The sequence below is a fragment of the Capricornis sumatraensis genome, chromosome 4 (genome assembly GCF_032405125.1).
Source record: "Capricornis sumatraensis isolate serow.1 chromosome 4, serow.2, whole genome shotgun sequence".
NCBI lineage: Eukaryota > Metazoa > Chordata > Mammalia > Artiodactyla > Bovidae > Capricornis > Capricornis sumatraensis.
In genome coordinates this window covers 154054080-154060079 of record NC_091072.1, presented here as the reverse complement: position 1 = coordinate 154060079, position 6000 = coordinate 154054080, and the positions used below count along the sequence as shown (strand labels likewise).

Here is a 6000-nt window from a genome sequence, read left to right as displayed (position 1 = left end):
TAACTCCAGGAGCTCTGGGCTGCTGTTGGAAGTGGGGAGCTGCTAACTGCTGTTGTGGGTAGGCTATGAGAGTGCAGGTCTCTGCAGTTTGAGAGGAGATGGTTCTGTTGTGGGTCTGTTGACTTTGAGCTCCTATTGGACCTCAAGGATGAGGTGTTGAGTACACAGTTCAGGGGAGGAGTCTGGGCTGAGGACAGAAATAAATGTGGGGATCTTGAACACACCAAAGCCAAACTTGATTGGATTTTCTGTTTTTCAGTTAAACTGCTGTTTGGTGTGGACCTGGCACTTAGAAATGAGGTGAGCGGTTTGAATGATATCTGAAGAATTTGCTAGTTACGCTACCTAGAGCGAGGTGGGGCAAGACGGAAGCGCTGCTAAGTGGAGTGGGAAGAAAAACCTCTTTCTTTTGCAATTTCATTTCGATTATTGCACACAGCACTTCAGCAGACATTCATTCCACAAACGCCTGCATCCTTCACTCAATTAAAAAGCAGTTACTGTTTCATTTTCAAACAGGCCCAAATGGAGGGAATTAAGGTTAAAAGAAGTGAAGTTCCATACAGCCTGAGAGTGCCAGGACAGAGCTTGGAGCCCACGACTCTGTCCCTGCATCTCCAGAAGCTCAGTGGTGGGCGGGGTTGGGGGGCGTCGGATGGAGGCGGGGGAGGCGACTCGACTGGTTTGCCGGCTGCTGGAGAGCCGAGATCGCTCCCACCACCAGGGATGTGGGGCCGCGGTCCCTTTAAGGCCGGGCGAGTGATCTCAGCCTCGCGTTCGCCGCCCCGCCCTCCCCGGCGGCGCGCTCAGTGCGCAGGCGCGCCGCGGCGGCACTCGGCTGGGCCCGGGACGCGCCGGCCAGCGGCGAGACTTCGGGGCCGCGGTGCTGTCCGCCTGCCTCGCTCTCCCAGTCCGGCTGCCGCGCGTCGCCCGCACACGCCGCCGCCATGGGCTCCTGAGGTACTCTGCCCACCAGCGCTGCGCTGGAGGCCCCGAGGCAGGGGGAGGTAGCCGAGGGCTCCCGGGAGCGGAGGGGCTGCTCCGGTCTGGAGGGGCCCGCTCGGGGGGTCGTCCCCGCGGGTCGCCTTGGCCGCAAGTCCTCGAGCGGGAAAGGGGACGGAGGCGGCTGTCTTGGCAGAGGAGGGAGGGGGCGTCTGCGGCCCCGCCGGCCTAGCCCTGCGCCTTCTCCCCGCCCTGCGAGGTCGCGGGGCCGCCCGTGGGTGTGCCCTGGCCCCCTCCTCGCCAACGTGGCGGGGCCCGCGCCTGGAGTGTAATTGGACCTGCCCGTGGGGCTGGCTGGGGGAAGAGGGGAGGCGGGCTGGACAGGCCCTTTACAAGTGGGATTGTGTGCGCCTGGTGGGTGTGCTGGCGCCTGGCACGACCGAGTGAGTGGGGGAGCTCCTGGGTCGGGGTTGGGGGGATTCGCGGGGGGGCGAGCTGTGATCTGGGATGGTGGCTGGCCTGGCAAGGCCTCCCGGGGATGCGTGCATGAAGGTGTACACGGCTTGCATACAGGTCTGCAGTCTGGAGGGGCACCAGCAGGGACCTGGGGCTCCAAGGATGTTTTCGTGGGAAAGGACCCCCGAGACTGGTTTAGGGCGTGTGCATGCCTGCCCTAGGTTTCCTCCCTGGACTACCCTGCTGGGGTCTAGTGCTGATGGACTCCAGGCCAAGGCTGGAGGATAGGGTTGAGAGGTGGGCATGAGTATCAGTTCCCAACTCATATATGTCCCCTGGAGTTGTGTAAGGCCAGGCATTACACACACACACACCCAGGGCACTTTGGGACTAAGCAGGTGTTTGCACGTCTGATACCTACGAGTGAGGCAAAGGCCATGTATTATTTATCTGACTGCCTGGTGCTTTATGTAAGGAAAGAAGCAGCAATCAGTGCCCTGGAGGCCCTTGTGCCGTGGAGGCAAACAAGCTCACACACCTGCCGAAGAGGCACAGGTCTCAGAGGTGTGACTCCGTCACAGGTTACATGTGCAGCATCCCTTCCTATCTCCCTTCCTTTTCAGTGTGCCGTGTGTGTGTGTGTGTGTGTGTGTGTGTGTGTGTGTGTGTGTGTGTCAGAGCTTGGACTGTGGGTGGGAGGGGCCCTGCATTCAGGCCTGTGTGCCCATTTTATCAGGCTTTGAACACGGAACACATGGTGCCTCTGGGATTCAGGACCTCTCCAGTCGGTGGGGGGATCCAACTTAAAACCAGGTAGTCACAATGATGTGAAAGATATAAAACAAAAGAGGCAATGCAGAGTAGGTTCAGTGCTGGGGGAGGGGCACATGGCCAGCAGAAAAGGCTCCAACATGAGGTGGGAAGGTGCAGAGAGAGCTGAGCTGAAATGGAAAGGTAACTAGCATTCCTCTGATGCTATGGTGCTTTCCATGTGTTTCCCCAGTTAGTTCTCTCTGTGGCTGTGAGAATACAGAACTGTTTGTTATCCCTCTTTACACATGTGGAAAGTGAGACCCAGAGGGAGCACGTGACTCCTTGTCCATGTTTGTGGGAGGCCCGGATGGAGTGGTCCATGAACCAGCACCACTCTCTTGCTGCCAGGTTTTGCTGCCTTGTAACTTAACCTAGTGGGATTTCCTACGTGGCTCAGGGGTAAAGAATCCGCCTGCTAATAACAGGAGATGTGAGTTTGATCTCTGAGTTGGGAAGATCCCCTGGAATATGAAATGGCAACCCACTCAAGTATTCTTGCCTGGGAAAATCCCATGGATGGAGGAGCCTGGCGGGCTACAGTCCATAGGGTCACAAAGAGTCGGACAGGACTTAGCAACTGAGCACACATAGCTTACTGAGCATCTACTGCGTGCCAGGCACTATGCTAGGGGCACAGGGGTTTAAAGATGAATGGGACCTGGTGCCTGGCCTCTGAGGGCTTCTGGTCTGCTGAGAGATGGATGTAGATAGTGACCTCAGTCCAGACACGAGGCCCTGATAGCTAGTGTGCGTGGAGAAGGCACTGTTAGCTCCCTCCAGGAACCCCACGCGACCTGGTTCCTTAGTGCAGCCTAGGGGGGATGTGTTGTCGGTTGCTCCCACATGGTAGTAGTGGGTTATACCAGGAACCCCATCTAAAGGTGGCCAAGAGGGTGGGAAGAAGAGCTTCAAGGCAGAATGGGTGCAAGTGATCTTGTCCTAGTTCACTGGGGTTGGCCGAGTTCTGCAGAGCTCGGGCTTCTGTCTGGAGGCTGTTTTCTCCTCTGCCTTTGAGGTTTTGCTCCTGGTTCCTGGCGGGCCGGCCGTGCTCTCTTCCCCGAGAGGGGCTCCGTGCTATTTCCAGTCCCTGCTGTGCTCATTTCTCCCTGTGAATTCCCTGGAGTGGAAGCAGCCTGGGAAGGCAGAGGACAGCCCTTCATTGTTTTGAAACCAAGTAACTGTGAATGCCCTTCTCACTCAGCTGGGCCTGGAGACTGGGGATTTGGTGAGCTGTGGAAGCAGCTGGGCCCTGGAAAAGCTCCGGGGGGTGGGGTGGGGGGAGGTCTGCCATTGGACCCTCATAGGTGGTGAGCACTTGCTGAAGACCTACTGTGTGCCCAGCACTGTGCTGAGTCGTGGGTTGTGTCTCTTGCGAGGCAGTGGTTGGCTGAGGCTGTCCACCGGGTAACAGATACATGCCAGACAGTGCTCTGCTTGTGGTGAAAACAGAGGGCCCTAGCGGAGCCAGAGGACAATGGGAACAACAGCTTGTTTATTAAGCACTTACTGTGTGCCAGGCACAGTTCAAAGCGCTTTCGTGAATTACTGCGTTTCATCCCCCACCACCCAGTTAGGTGGGGACAGTTTTCTCCACGTTTTTCAGAGGAGGCAGCCTAGGAGGGTAAAGCTGCACTGTTCGGGGAGCTGACCCTGGAGCCCACGCTCTTCCCCTCTAACCCTGGGGTGTGCCAGGCCTGGAAGGACAGGGATACTCTGCCCAAGGAGAGGGAGAGGACCTTGCAGGCAGAGGGAGCCCCCGGGCAGAGGTGCAAAGGCCTGAAATACATCGCCTCCCAGACATGGCTGCAAGGGCCCGGGGCCTGAAAACCTTTGAAGGCCCTGCTAAGGAGTTCAGACTTGACCCCAGAGTAGCCAGCAGGGAGTCCTGAAGGTTTCAAAAAGGAAGCAACATCCTCAACTGCATATTCCAGGGCAGTATGTTGGTGCGTCTCCCCCTTCCTTCCTTCCTGCAGGTAACTCCAAGGACGCTGGGCTTTTCTTCCTTTTGCTTTCCCTCAGGTCAGTGGCATCCTTTTGGTCCCTGTGGCCTTTCCCTTCTGTTCTTCCATCAGCTTCTGGTCTTGACAGCCTGTGTGACGCAGGACGGGCCTCTGGAGCCCACTGCCGTCAGGGCAGTTCTGACCTGGCCGCTGTGGCTAGTGGTGGGGGTGGCTCTCTGAGCTGGAACTTCGGTCCTTCCTGGCTGTTCTGGGCCTGGCAGGTCCTCCCTGACTTCTCACCCTGAGGATCTGGACTAAGTGGGCGGCCCTCTTCTCCATCTTGCATCGTCCAGGCCCCCGTGCTCATGAGTGCTGTAAATACAGGCAGGGGTGGGGCTAGGAGCAGAGCGGGAAGTGGGCACAGAGAGCTGGGCTTAACCGCCCGATCCCACTCGTGGGTTCATGGAGGGCATGCCCTCCCTAGCCACCTGCTTTGCTGGGTGTTGAGTAGCCAGCTGAGTGCCCCAGCCTGTCCCGCCCTGCAGGACTGAAAGACTAAGGGTCTTTGCACAGGACGTCTGGTGAAGCACGGCAGAGGGGGGTCCACGTCGGCTATGGGAACCCATGAGTGTAGGTTGCTGGGGGAGGAGTCAGGGATGACTTTTGAGTGGAGTGCCTTGGGAGAGGAGGCTGAGGATTCGGAAAGGGGACAGAAATGGTCACTGGGGACACAGGGCCAAGAAGCGCCCCTTGGGGTCCCGGGGAGAGAGGGAGGTCAGCCGAGCCTTCTGGAGAGCGAATTGAGAGCTGAGGTTCAGTCTTCACTCTCATTAGCTGTGTGGCCTTGGACAAGTTGCGGACCGGGTTCTAATTCCCATTCTTTGAAAATAGGGGGAGATGATGCAATTTCCTTCATCTGTGAAAGGGCAGTAGTGAGAGTGTAAGCCGTCATACGCCGACGATGTTCTGATGTCTGCATGGAGTTCCCACAGCACTCGGCCCATAGTACGTGCTCAGTAAACAGTGGTTTTTATTATTACCTTCCAAACTGTTTATTCAGGAAAGAACTGTTGCACACTGTGTGTCAGTGCAGGGAGCCGAGTATCCATCTGGGCAGAGAACCGCTCCGGGGTCACGGGTACCCTGAGGGAACGTCGGGGCATTGCTGCCTGGGCAGGCAGCTCTCTGACCAGGTAGCGTATAAGCTGCCACCTGGTGTGTATGGAAGCAGGTTCCAGGCAGCGGCAACAGCACATGCAGGGTGAAGGTCTGAGTTCTTTGTCTGCAAAACTATTTGGCATCAGGGCTTGGCACGTAGCAAGCCCTCAGTTACTGTGGATCGAATGTGACCTTCTTGGCTCCAAGAGGACAGGAAGGGGAGGAAGCACAGTGTGAAGGGCCCGGGAGAGAAGGTTTGGATGGCCCCCAGGTTTCAGCTTATCTCATGTTCCCTCCCCGTCTTGTCTCCGTCTGCCAGGTGGCCTGCAGTTCAGGTACCTTAATTCGGTGCAGCTAAGCTGCTGGGTTGTCATCAGGGACTCAGGCTTGGCCCCCACTTTGCCCAAGTCCTGGGAGGGGCGGCACTGGAATTAGGCAGCACTTGTTCACGCTGCTGTTTGCTGCTGCTTTAGTGCATCTGAAACCCTGTACCAGGGCAGAACTTAGAAGGGCGACATGGGCCTGCCTTTCTCTCGTTGGTCGTTTCTCCAGTTTGGGGTTAATGGTGGCTCAGTGTCTGGCATGATGCCTTGCACAGAGTAGGTGCTGAAATAGTTTTTGACCGAACAAGCCAACACTTGGATGGCTTAATATCATTGCCACTCAGGATAAAGCTAGAATTGTTCTTGAG

The 6000-nt window shown here is 57.1% G+C and overlaps 1 protein-coding gene across 1 annotated transcript in view; it reads left to right on the top strand.

Moving 5' to 3' along the window:
* Positions 1–851: 851 nt before the first annotated feature.
* The window catches only part of TMEM184B (transmembrane protein 184B), a 49461-nt gene continuing 44312 nt past the window's right edge, over positions 852–6000 (top strand). The window contains exon 1 of the mRNA XM_068970821.1: positions 852–960. The gene's annotated coding sequence lies outside the window, so the exon portion shown is untranslated. The remainder of the gene's footprint in view (positions 961–6000) is intronic.